Genomic DNA, 20596 nt, shown 5'->3' with positions numbered 1-20596 from the left:
AAAAAAAGCTTGTGGCCTACCCATATCCGTGACATCTTATACCTGCTCCAGACTGTGCGATTTCGGCAATCCATGGATCTAATAAACTTGGGTAAGGCATGTATGTAGACTGTACGAGGATGAGGCCAATTGAATCGTAGGCTATGACGCAAGTTATGGAAGAATAAAACGTCATCAGCATGCGCTACTGGTAAACAAATAGAGCAAGATGAATCACACTTTGGGAATTGTGGTTTTTATGTGCGCTGAAAAACACAGGAGGAAGCGAAAGAGGAGAATAGGGATGCAGTCAACTTGGAAAGGGAAAAGAGGCCAACTTGGCATGCCAATTTTACAAATGGAGCTTGAGGTAAGAATTGTTTTAAGTTCAAGCGCCATGTCGCGTTGATCATTTCATATTGCATTTTTAAGAAGAGAGCCTGTCAGTGGACTGTTCTCTGCATTTCCAAGAGATCGCACCTCTTCTGCCTATATTATTATAAACAATATTATTATATTGCAAATTATATTGTATCAATCTATACTATTAGCCTATATGATTGTACTATTCACTACTCACTATTTTATTTACTATTTTTCTTTTAATGACTATATTATTTTACAATTTATGCTATATATACTATTTGCTGTTTTATTTATTAAACTCATCCTCAATTGTATTTTTAGGCTATTAATAATAATAATAAATAATAATAATATGCTATAGAATAAAACTGCCATATACTTTATATTGAACTATTACATCTGATCTTATATTACACTTATATTTCATAAATTGAAATTGTATTGTAGTTGTACTATAAATGTTATTAATATCAACTTTTTTAGACCCCAATAAACCATTTTTATAAGTTGCCAGACACAATTAAATATAATGCTGTCCATTTAAAATAATTGTACTATAATATACAATTTCTATAAAGACATTTATTGTTGTGGTATTAATGTTTTAACAAACATTTGTGTTAAACTGCAAGCATAATGTTAGGAGGCAACCCATACAGAAATATATTATAAAAATGAAAAGGGCCTTAAGATAAATGTTTTAGATAAATAAGGTTTTGAGCTGCAAATTATCTTCACATTCATTTGAAATTGTCCAGTGACATCTTATGATGTGATTTAAAAGAAAAAGAAAAAGGCACAAGAGAAAATGCTAAAATTATGGTGTAGAAGACAGAAAAAGCCATTTTCAAATATTAAATTATATTACATTTGGGATGTGTCCACAATTATTAAAGAAAAATAAACAATCTATGCTTGACAAGCCTGAGTTCTCACAATTCCTACTTACAATTGGAGACATAACCTTTTTCGTACTCTACGCAGATCATAAACTGCTGAAATCGGTTGAGAAATGTAAACTTTATTGCACTTTTTGCAAAATTTGCTAATTTGACTGAATTGACTGTATTTTTTATCAAATAAATACAGCCTTGGTGAGCATAAGAGACTGCTTCCAAAAACATTTTAAAGGAACACGCCGACTTTTGGGGACTTTAGCTTATTCACCGTATCCCCCAGAGTTAGATAAGTCCATACATACCCTTTTCATCTCCGTGCGTGCCGTAACTCTGTCTGACGCACCCACCGCTAGCCTAGCTTAGCACAAAGACTGGAGGTAAACGGCTCCAGCTAGCATTCTGCTCCCAATACGTGACAAAATAACGCCAACATTTTCCTATTTACATGTTGTGATTTGTATAGTCACAGCGTGTACAAATAACAAAGTCACATAAGACACAACCATCTTCTAACCGTATACATACTGGGAACTATATTCTCAGAAGGCGAAGCATTGCTACTTGGATGGAGTGATTTGCTCACAGCACCTGAGAAACCCCGTGGTGAGGAGCAGAGAGTTCGCTCAGAGTTGGAGTAAATCACTCCGTAGAAGTAGCAGTGCTTCGCCTTCTGAGAATATAAAACAAATTTGGAATAGGGTTAACCTCTAACATACAGCATTGCATAGTCTTATTTTCCATCGGGTTATGGGGTTACGTAGGAAAATGCATAGAGCTGCATTAAGTGTCATCAAGTTCAAATAAATATTGTAAAAGCCTCTCACATGTTTTCACAATATAAAGGAACGTGTCCTTACCTTACCTTGATCTTAGTGCCTACTAACCCTAAAGTAAATCTGCCATTGAGTTTCTGTTTGCTAAGGATGCAAAGGACAAATCAGATTGTTGGCAGTAATGCAACACAAATCCAATGTTTGAATTTGTGCTTACAACAGCCCCTGATCCCCTCTGAGTCCACAAAACACAGGCATTAGGTCCATGGGGTCCATGGCACCAGCCGGCTAAGCATTAGGGGTTAGATTGGGTTTAGCAGGGCTGTCAGTCCTGGGCAAGAAATGGATAGCATGGGGAGGAAAAAACATACGGAAACATATAAACGTAATCCACTGTACGGTTTCATGCTCAAAACATTAGAGATCAATATATAGATGGGCAGGAGTTAGATTTAGGCAATGTCCCAACAGTTCCTGAGAGATACTGTGAACATGTGGTCAGGCCAATATAAACAACAAACCCTGGGTTACACAGTAAACATCAGATTCACAGCCAACATGTTCCTTCACCTATTATATACTGTAGCGCTCCTACAAACCCCACAGAAACACAAGCAGATTATTCTTAATGAAAAGTAACTAACTATGCTGAGGCCATTTAAAAGTGCAATATAATTTCCCAAAAACTATTTCTGAAATAATGATTCCTGATTTTGGTGGCAACATTAAGCTTGAGCAGATTCATTTACACAAAATACAACTATAAATGGAGTATTTAATGGAGAAATATTTTCTCATTTTACACCAAGAAATTAAAAGGTTTTGATAAATGCATGAGATTGTGCTCAACGAGAGCAAACTCGTTGTGTTTGTTGTTGTTTTTTTTACAGGAGCCGGTCACCTCAAGGAGCAAACACATTGTGATCACATGACCAGCTGAACGCTTTCACTTCTCTGTAATACTCAACATAAAACATCACTGCATCGATTAATAGCTATATATGGCAAAGCTTTATCAGTTTGATATTTACTGAATGATAAAGATCATTCCTTCTTAAATTCGAAAGTGCCATAATGTTCTTCATCTTTCATTTGAAAGTGGAGATGATCTTGGTGGTGAAAGTTCACACTAACTGGTTCACTTTGGTGTTTACAGAATTAAAGAGAAAGATACTGTTCTCTAATAAAAATAAAATATAATAGCAGTTCTCTGCAGAGAACTTGATGCCACACAAACCAAGGGGATTCACAAGGGGACACACTGAGTTCACTTCACTTGAAGCAGCGAGGTAAACATCCAGGTGGGTTTTCAGTGTGTTTGTGTTATGATTGAGATGACAGAGGCAGATCCAAGTGCAACAATTTATTAAATAAAGGACTCAGTCAAAGATAAGATTCAGCATCAACAGATTCAGGGTTAAACAAAGGCATGTCGAGAACCAGGCTGGAGATCAAGGGCGGGCTGCAGGCAAACGGAATCCAGAAACAGGCAGAGGGTCACTAGGCAGGCTGCAGACAATCACAGAGATTCAGCAAGGCAAGAGTCAAGACACAGGTAGGCAAGGAAAACCAGGAACACTCAGACATGCACACAACAGTGAAACAATACTTTGCACAGGGACACCAGGTTAACAAGCCAGATATAGGTTAACTGATCAGAGTTAAATCAGAACAGGTGATAGTCAATCAGCAGTCAACAATGCATACTAGGAAGCAAGTACACGAGTCCATAAACATACAAAAGGGGGCGCTGAAACTTGAGCAAGGATAATCCAGAAGGGCTGGCTACCGTAACAGTTTGTGACCCCTGTTATTTCTGTCTTAAAGTCCGCGTGAACCGGAAGTTGCAAACGACTTTTCTCCAGTGCTGTGACGTATTTCCCAGTGAAAAGGAATATTGAACAGAGGGCAGGGTTTTACTCTAGCGCTCCTCCTCTCCATCTCTCGCTCATTACAGACTAACGATTTGAGGGGAGTGGTTAAGCGTTTCCCAACCTAAGTCCTCAAACCTACGTCATCAGGGAAGGTCCTCCGATGCAGAGGGGAGGGGCATTTTCAGATTTTGATTAAAGATTACGAACCCAAAAACATTTTTTGTGTGTTTTAACTTGCACGGATTAATTGTTCACCACAAGACTAGTAATATGCGCTAACAAAGTAAATACGGTCCATTTTGATTTCAGTTGGACTTTAAAAACATTGTAGCTTTTCTTATAACAAGCTACTTTTTCACAGAAGTATAGTGCTACAAAGCTGTTTTTATATCATATTATATTGTGTACACTGTTCTACAGCCGAGCAAACGTGTGCTCCTAAAATGTTCTCTCTCTCATTTGAAAGATCTGGAAAGTCTAATTCATTTTAGTGAATAGGTTCATTTGTAAAGTTCAAAATCAAATAAATGAACCATTCGAAAATAAATTATTCCCCAATTCAAGCCTTTTTATAGAACACTCTGCCTGTCACCCAAAAATGTACTGTAGGTGTAAACAATAGTGTCCAAGTATAAGTAAAGCCATCCGTTCACATTATTTGAACTTAATTTTTAAATAATCGCAGCACTGTGAATGATGTATGCTCTCAAACTACTTAAATACTACACAGATTAGTGTACATATAGTAGCAGAAGTGGAATGGCTGTGAACTCAAAGAACTGGAGATGAGTTACTCATAATGAATAAGTACTCCATGCGTTTCTATACGTGTTTGTGTTATGCATTAATCACTATAAGGCTATACTTTGTCTCCAAGGAGCTCAAGGTGTGGCACTATCATAAGTATAACAGCACATAGTTATGTTGCCAACTTAACAGACACATGTCACACTATAGCAGAAAGACAAACACATAGTTGTGAGGGAAAACAGGGAGGTGAGGGCATGACAAACACATAAATCACCCTGCTGGAATATATATCTACGCGATCTTCCTATTTCACATTTACATGCAGACTCGCACACAGTCACGCAGGATCAACAATCTGAATAAGGTGACTGAGGGGGCAGAGGGAGGCCAGTGGAACACGATCTGCTTCGATCTTCTGGTTACAGTGCTTTCGCTGTAATGCGTAATGGCTTTTTGGGGAGACGCAGGGGTCACGGTCCGACCCTGGGGACATTTCCACTGCACCTGTGCCGCTCTTTACACAAGCTGCCATTCTATACAGTCATCGACACTTCATACACTCACGGCTCACAGCACGGCACGTGCATTCAACATAGCAAAGCATTCTGGGAAAGCCTTTCCGGGAAAAGAGGGGTTTGTGTTTTTGTGTCGACCGAATGTACACTGCACAAAGAAGCAGATATGAAGTATACAAGGAAAATTATGTCATCTGTTGGCAGTCTCACAGAACTGTCTGATACTAATATTTCAACGCCATCTGTGTGCAGTGAAATCAAGAAATATGATATTTTTTCTACATCAGGCATATGCTCTGATCATGCCATCTGAGAGGGTTTTGTAGCCACAGAGGATAAAAGAAAGAACAGAGAGTAGTCCAGAACAGTGATTTGAGCCCTCAGATGTGACTCACAGCAAATTACCAATTTATCATGGTTGCCCATCAGTCAATAGCGAATGTTTGATATTAGTCACACTTAATAATACATGGCTTGATAGCAATACATATTTGTATTTTATTTTATTTATGTTGTGATGTGGAGGAATGATGGAAATGTTATTTCATTGACACAATTACAAAATCAAGTTCTCTTACGAGAGGTCTCTCGTACTTGCGTAAGATATCTTACGCTAGGGGAAAACCTCTTTTCCTCGAGATATTGAAGCCAAAAATTATCCTTAATTTTGCAATAATGTAAAACGCATTGCAGCAGCATGCAGACATGGGCGAGACAGCTCGCGCGCCCATTGGCTGCTCTGCGGCAACTGCACCAGCCTATCGATAGAGGCTCCTCATGACGTCAGAACCAATGAGGGCGCTTCGCGCCCATTACGTCATGTCCCGCCGAAATCGGGTGGGGCCAGGGCTATAAATACGGCCCAGAGAGGCTGGTTTGGTCAGTTTTTTCATCTCTTCAGCGGGCTCACGCATCGCTGGATCCTGAGAGGAAGCCGCGCCGTCTGATTGCAAGCACCCAGCGGGATTAGTGCATCTGAAGCTGCTGGTCGACATCTCGCCGCCTTCAGTCGCCGTTTCTGCTGACGCTTTCCGGCGTACATATCCTTTTCTCTGTTACTGTGTTTTGTGTATGTGTGTGTGTTCGCCGCCGCGACACACACTCTCATTGCACTAAAAGAGCCGGGCGTCTTTTTCAAGACGCCCCTTTCCCCCCCCAACCCGCAAAGCTCGCCGGTGCGCCCGCTTGCCTTGCCTGCTTGGAGGATGATACCTGCTCTCCCTCTGTTCGAGCCGCGCAAAACGCGCCGTTCACAGGGGATGTCAGGAGCGGACGGTCACGGGGCTAGTTTTCTCTCTCCCTCTGTTCGAGCCGCGCAAAATGCGCCGTTCACAGGGGAGGCTGGAAGCGGACGGTCGGGGTTAGTTTTCTTTACGTACAAGAAAGCTACTTCTGTGCCCCATTCACGCGTCAAACGCCGAAGAAAACATGTTGACGCTCTTATATGCTCGTGCATCTGAAAGCCTTTGTGTTCTCCCCTGTGGCTCAGTGGCGGAATCTTTGGTTTTTTCACACGAGAGACCGGAGTTCGAATCTCGGTCTAACGGCAGATTAATTATGCCTCCAATGCTTCGCTCTGTCAGTTCCCTGAAAGGCGACTGCAGATGTGCATTTTGCAGCCAACGAGCGCGTTGTACAACCCGCTCGCCTGCACCCAAACACCGTTTCTATGGTTCCCGTGCGTCACTGGCGAAAGGAGAAAAGAGTGATAATGTCCCGCTGCGGCCGGGCCGAATTCTATTTCTTACACATTTCTCATTCCCCTCTGAAGTTCAGGCGACTGGAAATGTCATACTGCAGTGAGCGAGCCTGTTGTAATGCACGCGCGCCTGCAAACAAACGCCAGCATGTTGACGCTCTCTGTTTTCTATGGCAACTTCTCGCTCGTTCAGTTCCAGTAAATGCGACTGTTCCAGTGTATTCTGCAGTAAATAAGTCGGCGACACAGCCCGCTTGCCTGCACACAAACGCCGCTTTACGGCTACCCAGATAAATCCCATAGAGTGTATTTTCTGGTGTTCCGGCCACGGCCGATGGTGTTATGAGTGTAAACAAAATGCCCAGTGCGCATTCCTACACAGAAACACAGGTTTCTCTTATAATACTCGCGCTATATAAATTCCTTTGAGTCTTCCCCTGTGGCCCAGTGGCAGATTCTCAGGTTTTCACGCGAGAGACCCGCGTTCGATCCCAGGTCTAACGGCAAAAAAAATAAAAAAAATTTTTTTTTGCCGTCAATGCTCGCTCTGTCAGTTCCCTGAAAAGGCGACTGCAGATGTGTATTTTTGCAGCCAACGAGCGCGTTGTACAACCCGCTCGCCTGCACCCAAGCACCGTTTCTATGGTTTCCGTGTGTCACTACCTCCATTCTCACACATTTCTCTGGAAAATGTCAATATTGCAGTGGACGAGTCTATTGTAATACACGCACACCTGCAAACAAACGCCAGCGTGTTGACGCTCTCTGTTACTATGGCAACTTCTCGCTCGTTCAGTTCCAGTAAATGCGACTGTTCCAGTGTATTCTGCAGTAAATAAGTCGGCGACACAGCCCGCTTGCCTGCACACAAACGCCGCTTTACGGCTACCCAGATAAATCCCATAGAGTGTATTTTCTGGTGTTCCGGCCACGGCCGATGGTGTTATGAGTGTAGACAAAATGCCCAGTGCTCATTCCTACACAGAAACACAGCCCGTCACACAGGGCTCGCGCACATGAAATCGACCCAGATCGATTGCGCATTAAATGTGGTAAATGTGCCCACTGCCCAGTGCCCACAAACACTACGTTTTGCATGTCTCAAGGTTTCTGTAAAACGAAACCAACATGCATTCGCTCTGCTCAGGCAGACAATGCTCTCAGTGTTGTAAATGTGCCCGCTATCCCACGCCCACATTCAAACATGGACATGACAGGTCTTACGGGACTCGCCCAGCCCTCCCCCTCTCGATTGACCACCGCAGAGGAGTCGAGCGCGGGCAATCTGCCCGCTGTTATCAGCGCGCCCCCTGCCTCAAATGTCATAAGCGCGACGCTTATGTTGCAGCACACTGAAGCCCCTCTGTCGCTGAGCGACCAGAGCGCGCTTCGCATTCAACCCCTAGCCATTCGTGCAAACGCATGGGCAAGGCTACCCGGGGTTTCGAAGTGGGTGCTAGACATTATAGAAAGAGGCTATTCGCTACAGTTCGGTCGACGCCCGCAACGCAAAGCGGCGCGAATCGATACTACGGTGAAAAAGGAAGTAGCACACCTACTTCGGGCCGAAATAGCGAAGTTACTGAGCAAAGGGGCTATAGAACCCCTATCACAAGCTCAGAGCGAAGGGGGCATGTACAGCAGATATTTTCTGGTACCAAAAAAAAAAAAAAAAAAGACGGGGGTCTCAGACCCATTTTAGATCTAAGACGACTAAACAAAGTACTTCTGAAACGACGGTTCAGAATGCTCTCGACCAAGAAAATCCTCTCGCAAATTTGCCAAGGGGACTGGTTCGTGTCGATAGATCTGAAAGACGCTTATTTTCAAATACAAATAGCGTCACGTCACAGGCGATTTTTGAGATTCGCCTTCGAGGGCCAGGCATATCAGTTCACAGTCCTGCCATTCGGCCTATCCCTGGCACCTCGCGTATTCACGATGTGCATGGATACAGCGCTCGCACCCCTCAGGCTCCGAGGCATACGAGTGCTGAATTATTTGGACGATTGGCTGGTTCTAGCTCGATCACAGTCGGAGCTCATAGAACACAGGACCATATTACTCGATCACCTCGAGAATTTAGGTCTCACAGTCAATTGGGCAAAGAGTTCACTGTCTCCCAGTCAGAAAATATCTTTTCTGGGCACAGATCTGGACTCGCTGTCTATGACAGCACAGCTGTCGCCGCAGCGCAGACTAAGTATTCAGCGCATGACAGAGATTTTTTCGCCACGGCACTTTAGTCCCGCTCAAAAAGTTTCAAAGGATGCTGGGTCTCATGGCTTCAGCATCCTCAGTGCTTCAGCTGGGTCTGCTTCGCATGCGCCCGCTGCAGTATTGGTTGAAAGCGCGCGCCGCGCAGAGCTTGGACCTCGCGCGCCTCAAGGTCGATCAGAAATGCGTCGCAGCTCTGAAACCCTGGACAGTGACCGACTGGTACCGGTCAGGTGTAAGCCTGGGGACTTCCTTGAGTGTGAAGGTGGTGTCTACGGACGCCTCAACCTCGGGATGGGGAGCGCTGCTCGAGGGCAGACCGTTATTCGGCCAGTGGTCGGAACGGGAAAAGCTTCTGCATATAAACTGCCTGGAAATGATGGCAGTCGACAACGCGCTGAGGCGTTTTTTGTCCCCAGATAAAAAGACACCACGTCTTGGTCCGTTCGGACAACATGTCAGTGGTGGCTTATATAAATCACCAAGGAGGTATCAGATCCAGAATCCTTCACAGGCTGACGGAACGCCTCCTGGTCTGGGCTCAGCACAACCTGCGCTCGCTCAGGGCAGCGTATGTGCCCGGCCATCTGTATGTGGGACCAGACAGACTGTCCAGAAACAATCTGCCGACAGGAGAATGGTCTTTACATCCACAGACAGTCAAAATGCTATGGAGGACATTTGGCAGAGCGGAAATAGACCTATTTGCGTCTCAAGAGAACGCTCATTGTCAGGAATTCTTCTCCAAGAGCAGGGATGCGCTGGCTCACGCTGGCCCCGCTGCCCGCTCTATGCGTTTCCCCCTGTCACGCTCCTACCCCAGGTGTTAGAGCGAATCAGGGAGAGTGGATGCCCAGTGCTACTCGTCGCCCCATTTTGGACAAACCAAGTCTGGTTTCCAGTCCTGAGGCAGCTGACGAGTACCGCCCCGTGGCCGATACCGGTGAGGAGGGATCTCCTCTCGCAGGCGAACGGCTCGATCTGGCATCCTCGCCCGGAGCTTTGGTCCCTACATGTGTGGGCCATCAACGGGTACCCATTAACCTCCCAGCGGGAGTGTTAAACACGATCACGCAGGCTAGAGCTCCATCTACGAGGCGGCTCTATTCCTCAAAAGGGTCTGTGTTCACTAGCTGGTGTACAGCGAGTGGCACTTCACCCTCACGCTGTGGGGTGCCGGAGGTTCTCTCCTTTTTTACAAGAGCTTCTGGATAAGGGCAGAACCCCATCCACGCTCAAAGTTTATGTGGCGGCCATAGCAGCGTTCGCTGAACCACCGCTTGGCCAGTCATTAGGAAGGAACGATCTGGTAATTCGCTTCCTTAGAGGAGCTAAGAGGCTGAACCCGCCCAGACCACCCTCAGTTCCCGTTTGGGACCTTTCCACGGTTCTGGAAGCCATGAAAGGTGCCCCATTCGAGCCAATACAGTCAATAGACCTGAAACCCTTGTCTTTCAAAACAGTGTTTCTTCTGGCTCTCGCTTCAGTGAAGCGCATAGGGGATTTGCAAGCGCTCTCAGCGAGCACGACGTGTATGGAGTTTGGGCCGAATGACTCGAGAGTCATACTCAAACCAAAGCACGGATATGTTCCTAAATCCCTCAACACACCGTTTAGGGCACAGGTTATCTCCCTGTCGGCCCTGCCGGTATCTGAGGAGGAAGGGGACGCAGGCTTCCTTTGCCCGGTCAGGGCGTTAAGAGCCTTTGTGTCTCGCTCATCTGTTTTCAGACAGACGGAGCAGCTCTCTGTTTTGTTCAGCTGACGTTCTAAGGGACTAGCTGCGTCAAAACAGAGTCTATCCAGGTGGATAGTTGATGCTATAGCGCTAGCTTACACATCCAAGGGCCTGCAATGCCCGATAGGTTTCAAAGCGCACTCCACAAGAGGTATGGCCTCGTCGCGGGCTTGGTCCAGTGGGATTGCCTTGCAAGATATCTGTAGGGCGGCAGGCTGGGCCTCCCCGTCTACATTTATAAGGTTTTATAACCTCGAGGTTCCCGCTTTGCAAGCTAGGTTGCTCTCGGTTTAATTTTTCAGTATTGCCCGCCCGATGCTGTCGGCTCGGGATGCTGAAACTGCTAGAGCGTCGATCACTGATCGCCTATATACTTCTGTGGGCAGTACGTAAGTCCCCCATATTTACCAGTCCAGGCTGAGTTCGCCCTGGCTGTGTGGAACACTTGATATAACATGCTCTTATCAGAGCTCAATATTACAGGAATGATGCTATTCTAGCCCCTCTTCCCGGATTCTCTGTGAGTCCCTTGTGATTAGGCACTGTATGAGCCCCGGGCACCTGCCCTTGGGACTTTAGTGTTATGTCTCAAGCACGCACGGCGTTTTACATTGTGTTCCCCTAGCGTAAGATATCTTACGCAAGTACGAGAGACCTCTCGTAAGAGAACGTACTCGGTTACTAACGTAACCTCGGTTCTCTCTAGAAGAGGGAACGAGTACTTGCGTATCTTGCCGTGCATGCGTCATGTTCTGATTCGCTTCAGCGATGAAAAACTGACCAAACCAGCCTCTCTGGGCCGTATTTATAGCCCTGGCCCCACCCGATTTCGGCGGGACATGACGTAATGGGCGCGAAGCGCCCTCATTGGTTCTGACGTCATGAGGAGCCTCTATCGATAGGCTGGTGCAGTTGCCGCAGAGCAGCCAATGGGCGCGCGAGCTGTCTCGCCCATGTCTGCATGCTGCTGCAATGCGTTTTACATTATTGCAAAATTAAGGATAATTTTTGGCTTCAATATCTCGAGGAAAAGAGGTTTTCCCCTAGCGTAAGATATCTTACGCAAGTACTCGTTCCCTCTTCTAGAGAGAACCGAGGTTACGTTAGTAACCGAGTACGTTTTACATTACAGTTCAAATGTTTGGGATTGGTAAGATTTTTTTTATGTTTCAGAAAAACTCTTATGCTCACCAAGACTGCATTTATTTGTTCAAAAATACAGTAAAAACAGTAATATTGTGAAATAATATTACAATTTAAAATATTTGTTTGCTATTTGAATATATTTTAAAATGTCATTTATTCCTGTGACGCAAAGCTGAAGTTTCAGCAGCCCTTACTCCAGTTTTCAGTGTCACGTGATCCTTCAGAAATCATTAATTTGGTGCTTAATTTTATTTGTTTATTTTTGGAAACTGTCATAATTTTTTTCAGGGTTATTTAATGAGTAGAATTATCAAAAGAACAGCATTTATTTGAAATATAAATATTTTTGTAACATTAAAAATGTCTTACTGACCCCAAACTTTTGAATGGTAGTGTAATTCTCACTAAAAAGAGGTGATCAAGACAACCTCAAACCTTGCAAAGGATGTCCAAATGGCCCAGTTCAGTGGGGTCAGTTTTGTTGCTATCATCCATCACACAGCCTGTTCACACTTCTTCCATCTGGAAAATGTTTAGAGAGCATTCATGCCAAAATACTTTACATCACTAAACAAGCTGCCAAACTACTACATCCTGTCTGGACTCTACATTCCCTCTTCCCTCCAACGGTTCAATATGAAATACAATAGAACTATAGACTTTACACTCACATCTAGGGATTCACCAGGATGCACAAAGCAGATATCTCTCTCTTGCTCTCTTCCTCTCTCTCTCTCTCTCTCTCTCTCTCTCTCTCTCTCGTAATTGGTTGCTTATTTATACAGTCTGCAGGGGAAAATGAGTAAGTCCAAACATATTTAAATAATCCACCTGCATGACAAAACATACATTACCCTAATTGCAAATGCACACAAATGCATTGGCACATGGCATATATAACATGATAAATGAACAAGCATGAGTGAAAGCAAGCAACTAATGATCAATGTAAAATATCTGATGTGCAAGAAACACAAAACACAACTTATGTTGTTTTGTGTCATTTGAATTATTTTGCAGAACACAAAATTCTCTTTGTAACCACTTCCTTCCTCCAGTGACAGTCAAACTGGTTTCTGCTTTACCAACACAGATACCAACTGACAACAAGTGGGTGCTGCAGTATGTGTTGTGATCAAATAAATCATGAATTCCCAAGAACAGTTATATCAAACTACAAGAGATTTTGAAATTAAACCTGAAATCTGTTTACAAAGTGACTAGCATAATCACACATATTTTAGAGAACTTAAGTCTTATGACCCAGGATGTTTTTCTGTTTTTCAAAAATGACCTAAATAAGATTCTTCATTATTAAATGTCTGATGAGGACATATTTATTTTGATTTATAGATCATCTTAGATTTTTACTGCTCTAAAAAGTAATTCAACTTAAATAAAATGCATGATCACAAGTTAAAATGTATTATTAATTGATTTAATTAAAACTTTTAGGTTGCAAACATTATTTGTTGAGTTCAGTTGACATAATAATGTTGATCATTACATTAACTTAATATTGTGTGTAATTTAAACTCTGTGTTAATGGATTGTAGACTGTAGTTGTAACTTAATGAAATTGTCTTGATAACTTGGGTAATGGGTTTCTAGTTCAGCACGCGTTGCATAGGATCTGGATAAGGAGAGTAAATGTTGAAATTAAGTGTTATTTTATGTGTTTTAGGGAAGGGAAAGACCTGTTATTTTTTAATGCTGTTATGTTTTTTTTTTTTTTAAAGCGTTGTGCTGAATAGATACATTGATACACTACATATAAGCAATGACTGCGCTAATGCTAATGACAAGTTATTGTTTATTAAAATGACATGCTAATAAGTTACATTTAGCATGTGCTATGATAGCTAAAAAAAAAAATGTTTTAGAGTATTGTCTATCAGTTCTGTTCTTGTACATTACCACTTATACCATAAGTGCTTTATCCCATAAAACACAGCAGCCTCACATCTTTGATATCTCATGACTGATTAAAGTTCACAGTGCACTTATTTCCACAACGTGGATCATCACCCATCATCACCATCACTTTTTTATAAATTTGCTAGGAATGTCATCACATCTTATTTGCATGAAATTTTGACCTTTGAAGCTGTTAAAGGTGCTGGGCTGCTGGTGCTCTTGTTCTCATTGTGGTATACAATAACACTGTACAAAATAAAGTTGTCATTCTTACATGAAAGCACTGTTAAATTTAAACTGTTGACTTTACGTATTGACTTTTTTGGCACAAAGACTTTAGGATGGACTTTTTGGGATAATGTTTTGAGCTGCAATACTAAACACTAAAATAAATTAATACTTTTATTCAGGAAGAATGCATAAAATGTATCAAAAGAAACAGAAAAAAACATGTATAATGTTTCAAATGCTGTTCTTTTGAACTTTCTATGCATCAAATAATCATTTAAAAAATCACTGTCCACAAAAATATTTAGCAGCACAACTGTTTTCAACATTGATAATAATGTGTCTTGAGCAGCAAATCAGCATTAGAATGATTTCTGAAGGATCATGTGACTAAAGACTGGAGTAATGATGCTGAAAATTCAGCTTTGACACAACAGGAATAAATTACACATAAAAAATATATAACAATAGAAAACAGTTATTTTACACTGTAATACATTTTTTTACTAACAAAATAAATGCAGCCTTGCTGAACTTTTTTCAAAAGCATAAAAAAAATATTTTGAATGGTAGTGTATGTTTTCATATAACAATAAACTCTTAACTTCAAATGCTCAAGGATGTAAATCATTTAATCATATCATTTTATGTTCCACTTATATCAAAACTAAAGCAGATCCTTATTTGTAGTGACCACAACTGTGTTAATATAATAATTAAGATTTGCTGAGATAAAACCTGGTGATAGCTTTTAACTCTTGTCTCAAGGTCAGACCTCTGTGGTTTAGAAGGAGACACTCACTGACCACTAGTGTACATAGGCCCATATCTGTCACTGACTTCCATTACAAAGTCTAGTGGTGACCGACCGATGGTGTGTGGGTCTTATCACCACATTTCTTCAGAACAAAAATATGTATACTACATATACAGTGATGGATCTGAGAGAAAGGAACTGATTACGATGACTTCACTCACAGCACAGTGGTTGTGATCAAAACAAAGGCTTTTCAGTGAGCAGAAATCAAAATGTTCCAAATAATAAATGCTCACCTTCTCACAATTTGTGGTTCAATAATGCAGAGAAAATTAAGTGCATGTGTCTTTGTTTTTTGATTGGAGAAGAGCTTTGATGGGACAATAAGTTGGGAACCACTGATCTATTGAAACAATACTGAACTTAAGAGATATATGTGTCTGAGCATTCATTACAATCGTGCAACTACTGTACAATCTAATGATTACACTAAGAAAACAAAGTAGTAACATTGACTGAAGTGAAATTTGCCAAGACAAAAAGTATCCATTAACAGAGGACTACACATTCTAACAAAAGCTTTTTAATTAGAAGTCAAATGAATTTATATAGCGCTTTTCACAATGCATATTCTTTCAAAGCAGCTTTACGTAAAATCATGATGTTGAAGATATAGGGTAGGCCATTTTTTATAAACCCTTTTTGTTATACTGGTTGAAACTCTCTTCACATCCTGATTCAGTAATCTATAATAGAAGTGGTCTAAATATTAAAACGTGTACATATATCTTCTGCGGAAATCTCAGGACCAAAACAGTTTTTGTCCAATCATTGCATTCTGTCCGAATGCAATGATACGATGTCCTACCTGTCTGTCATCATGTATGGATGCTCGCACAGACATCACACGTCATCAGCGTGTTCCGCAAGTTGTAGACAAACAGACGAGCGCCAAAAACAAACCAAACGAATCAAAACTACAAGCTCATAATGCGTCCATGCCATGTCGCAACCGTAATTGCAAGATAGCAATTACAAACGCATCACTTCGCTTCAGAAGGCATTTTTTGGGCTTCAAATTTTGGCCTCCCATTCACTGCCATTATAAAGCTTGGAAGAGCCAGGATATTTTTTAATATAACTTAGATTGTATTTGTCTAAAAAGAAGAATGTCATATACACCTAAGATGGCTGGAGGGTGAGTAGCCTAAATAATGGGATAATTTAACATTTTAGGGTGAACTATCCCTTTAATGTCTCATCCTTCATCCGAAGGTGTAATCCATGTCCTACATGCTTCAGGCACGTAAAGAAATGACTGCTAAGCTATAAACGATCACGGAGCTAAATCAGTTTACTCAGAAACCTGCTGCAAATAGGGCACTAAAAATAATGTAGCCTACTGTAAATAGAACACAAACAGGGCACCATTTTGTATCGTAAGCTTTCAAAGACTGCTTAAAACACGGAGAATAACTCATCCGTACATTATGTTCAGACAGTACAAGAGTGAAGCAGGCAAGTTCCCTCATATGACCTGCAGCGCGCTCCCGAGACGGCAGCTCTGACGTCAACATATAATGAATGCAGATCGGGACGTCAGCTGCACTCTTATGCAACTGAACTATTTAACTACCTCGCTCGTTCTTACAAGCGCACAGTGTGGAGGACACCCAAATGCAAGACACGGCGTCCCACGGGTCACATCGGCCCAAGAGTCGCGCTGAAGTGTGCCTGCCTATACTCGTAAACAGTGTCCTCGGTGTCTGAAGCAGAAACCCTAGGAAGACTGGAGCTGACGGGCTGTTTATCGCATATGTTCCACAGTCTAGGTTCTTTAAGGACGCACGTTCCCATTGTGCACTGAATTATTTAGTCCCTCTTGACCAAGCTTGTATGCTCTTATTCAATGCCGTAATGCATCCGCTATGACATTTTGGCTGACTGTTTATCACGAATAATTTCGATTGGCGATTTAATTATGCACACATTAAGAAGTCGCCATTTATTCACATTAGGCCTACTTGGAATCTCAAATTTCCTACAATGATTTTGTAAACAAAGGGGGTAGAATGCTTACTAGGCCTAATAGTTATTAAATATGAAAATATTCACAAATGTTTTATATAAAAAACAAATGTTTTATAAATCTCTGGAAAACTGAATAATTCTTATTTTTTGATGGAATATTGCAGTAGGCTATGTATTATAAACGATTTACCCATGCACTTCATTATTTTTTTTTTTATAAATTAGCCCTCATAATATTTAATCAAAATACCCCACTAACCCCAAGATGTCTTGCAGTAACATCTCTCTTCATTAATGGTGTGTACTGGCGTGAGGGCGGGACAACCTGTCACTCACACGACATCACATCAACAGCAAACCACAACCATCCAACGATCCAATCAATTCCTGATGAAAAAAGTCATGTCCCGCCCAGCCGACCTACATTTTTCTTGTTCGAGAAGCCATTTTACTCCAATATAGGCATCACAATAGGGAGAAAAAAGTATATTGCCACTTCCGTTTCATGCCAATTTTAACCTTGCCCACCTGATTATTATAGTAATATAATATTTTATTATTTATTGTTGTTGTTTTCATAACTGAAGCTTAGTATTATTATTGCAATAACTGCGGTTAGATTAAACAATAGATCAGTTGGCCGGTTGAGGCTTATAGCAACAATAGCCTACAAATAGTAATTCGTAATTTACATTCCAATTCTGAGTATATTTAAGTTTGAGGCAAGATCATCTGCTGTGGATTATACCATGATTGCATGTTGAACTGACAGATTTCTCCAAAGGAGCCTTTGAATTCAAGCCTTGTAAAACTGCACTGCTGAATGATGAACCTCTCAAGGTGAAATGATTTATTTATTCCTCGCCACCCATGAATAAACTGACAAAACTCATCAGAGGGTGAAAAGTCCACCTACATATACAAATAACATAAGTAAAATCAAGGACAAGTCATTAAACATGCACCTTCAGTACACTGCTCTGTAAAATACTTGATTCTGATTGGTCAATCACTACAGCTCAAATATTTCAGAATAATGGCGGCTGCTCAGGGCAACACTGTACAATTGACCCCTCATCCGGTAAACCTGTTTCTTAGTATACAGCTGTGCTCCTGTTCTCAACAAGTTAATACAGGGGTAAAAATGTTATTACAATAATTTGATTACAATGAAATAGTTAATAAATAATACATCTAACAGTAGCTAGCCTACTATAAGGAGTAGAAAAAAAGAAACACAATAATGTAACAATAGAAACTAAATATTTTTCAAATCATTTTTTACATATTTAGTAATATACATTTTTCACATTATAAATTAGATTTTTATACAACAAACTATATTGATGCCTTTAAAAAAAAACATTCAGGAGGAGGTCCCTCTCACGAGGATGATCGAGTCTTTTGCATTTAAAAGATCTTAAGTTAAAGGGATAGTTCACCAAAAAATGAAAATTCTGTCATAATTTACTCACCCTCAAGTTGTTTCAAACATTCATGCATTCATTTATTCTGTTGAACACAAAAGAAGATATTTTGAAGAATATGGTAACCAAAGAGTTACCTTTGACTTCCATATAGTATGGGGAAAAAATCAACTGTTTGGTTCTTCAAAATATCTTATTTTGTGTTTAGCAGAAGAAAGAAACTCATACAGGTTTGAAACAACATGACGGTGGGTAAATTATGACAGACGACGACTATCTATTTAATAAAACCATTTTAACTTAATTCAATATTTCACGTCCATATATGTATTGTATTGCTTATTTGTAAGGTTGTACATTCTTCTAGACATCGCAAAATAAACCACTTTAGAGTGATACAAAAGTCTTAGGCTACTGGTAATGATCTTAACTGTAGCCTATATTAACTCTCACGAATTAAATGTTTCTACATGACACCCTGGTGGTTAACAACTCGCGCGCCGGCGCCAATCCTCTCGAGTGCAATCAACTGTATATGTACATTTCATAATGGTTCAATTCACGTCTCTGTTTTCAAGCCACAAGAACCGGAACTAGTTAAATAGTCGTTTTTGTGTGTGTGCTAAACCGAACTTTGTAAGTAGCACTCACTTGGTGTCCTCTAATGCCGCGTGCAAAGTGCAGAGCCTTAAAACATACGCGGCAGCGCGACGACGGCGCAGATGTTTGACAGCTCTGCGCTTTCGCGCGCACCATAAGCGGACACCTCTGAAGTGAGAAGCTCAACAGACAGCTGACCAGAGGACAGCAGGACAATTACTCACCCACTTCCTTATGAATAAAGACAGCCTGCTTCCAAAAAAAGCGAAATGGTACACTGAAGTCCCACCAGGCTCCTAACTAGCGGTCTTCGTCGCGAATCGCTGTTCAGCGTGAACATACGCTTGTAAACCGCTAGGAACTAGTTAAAATAATAGCCTATATTCGGAATATATCCGCTTAGAAGCAGTTAGTAGATAATTAGTTTGGTGTAAAAACGATTATGTTTCGGCTGCCACGACAGGAAAATGCACGAGCTTTACTATATTCGCTCCGCCCCCTTTACTGTAAGGAAGAGCTGATAGTATAGAAGTATGTGATTGTATCAAATGCTGCTCTCTACAGGTTCACAACAGCTTAAACCTTTTAACCCTATGTGAGATGGATGACCCTGTGTTTGAAAGTACTTCCTGAGACAGCTGTGTGGTTGCCAGTGCCTACAGAATTGCAGCATGCTAATTCAAACCTCTTTTGCTGTAGGTATTGCCAATAAAGAGATTTTTATTTGATTTATTTTTTTCAGAGAGGACTTACATTTTCCTCTTCTGTGATTAAAAGACAAGCATTTCAATGTAACACCTGTGATGTGAACCTTATTTTTTGGAGTTTAAAAAAAATAACTTACATACAGGCTAAGTATTCAATAACACACTGTAAATAATATTTGTACAAAAAAAAATTAAGAACCTGAATTGAAAATTATTTTATTATTTAATGTCGAAAACGATGAGAGGGGTGAAAAATAAATAAACCTCCGTTTTTTTCAGTGACTTTTTTCACATATTAAATTATTTAATATTATAATTATATATTATACATTTATGTAAAATCGTTGCTTATGGCTTACTACTCGTAGTAATAGTCTAGTAAATAATAATAAAATGTTATGCCAATTTTTTTTCTTTGAAAATATTTTAATAATAATTTAAGTTGGTGTGTTCTGACCTTTTTGAAATGGTATTTTGTTCAGGTCAAATTGAGCAACCTTAGAAAAACATCTTGATATTCATGGCTCAAAATATAATGATCAGTTAGCCTATATTTTGTAAGAAATATTTCTTAACGTATTTCTTCAAATATATTTGACAACCTTTTTGATAATGAATCATGTGTGCAAGTAAAATAAAAAATCGAATTTAAATAAGATTTAATTTGAGTTTCTTACTTTTATCATCGCAAACATCAATTTTTGAACCATAAATAAACTACAGTATTAAATGCAATGTTGACATGATCATTCTCAATATAAACATTTTAATGGCTCGAGTCCAGCAGTGATCAGTGAAGTGCAGACACTAACAAAAACAACAAGGGTGTTTGGTTAATTGTTTTCGGTCTCATTGGTGTTTTCACAGGTCGTTGAAATGGTGTCATCCCCATTTTTAATCAGGGCATGGAAAGAGAGGGTTGAGATGGAGGGCAACTGCTCATACACTGCAGAGTGTAATACTAATGTGCTTG

The 20596-nt window shown here is 40.9% G+C and overlaps 1 protein-coding gene across 3 annotated transcripts in view; it reads right to left on the bottom strand.

The window, feature by feature from the left end:
- thraa (thyroid hormone receptor alpha a) overlaps nucleotides 1-19651 on the bottom strand; it is a 41987-nt gene extending 22336 nt beyond the window's left edge. For 2 of the 3 annotated variants that reach the window (XM_082167610.1, XM_082167609.1), the window contains exon 1: nucleotides 19141-19648. The gene's annotated coding sequence lies outside the window, so the exon portion shown is untranslated. Of the gene's footprint in view, nucleotides 1-19140 lie in introns of all 3 variants that reach the window. The other variant, XM_082167612.1, reaches the window with a different exon arrangement.
- Between the last annotated feature and the right edge of the window lie 945 nt (nucleotides 19652-20596).

Source organism: Leuciscus leuciscus (assembly GCF_965113295.1).
Source record: "Leuciscus leuciscus genome assembly, chromosome: 1".
Classification (NCBI taxonomy): domain Eukaryota; kingdom Metazoa; phylum Chordata; class Actinopteri; order Cypriniformes; family Leuciscidae; genus Leuciscus; species Leuciscus leuciscus.
Note: the sequence above shows the minus strand (reverse complement) of the source record. Positions and strands in the feature narration are given on the sequence as shown.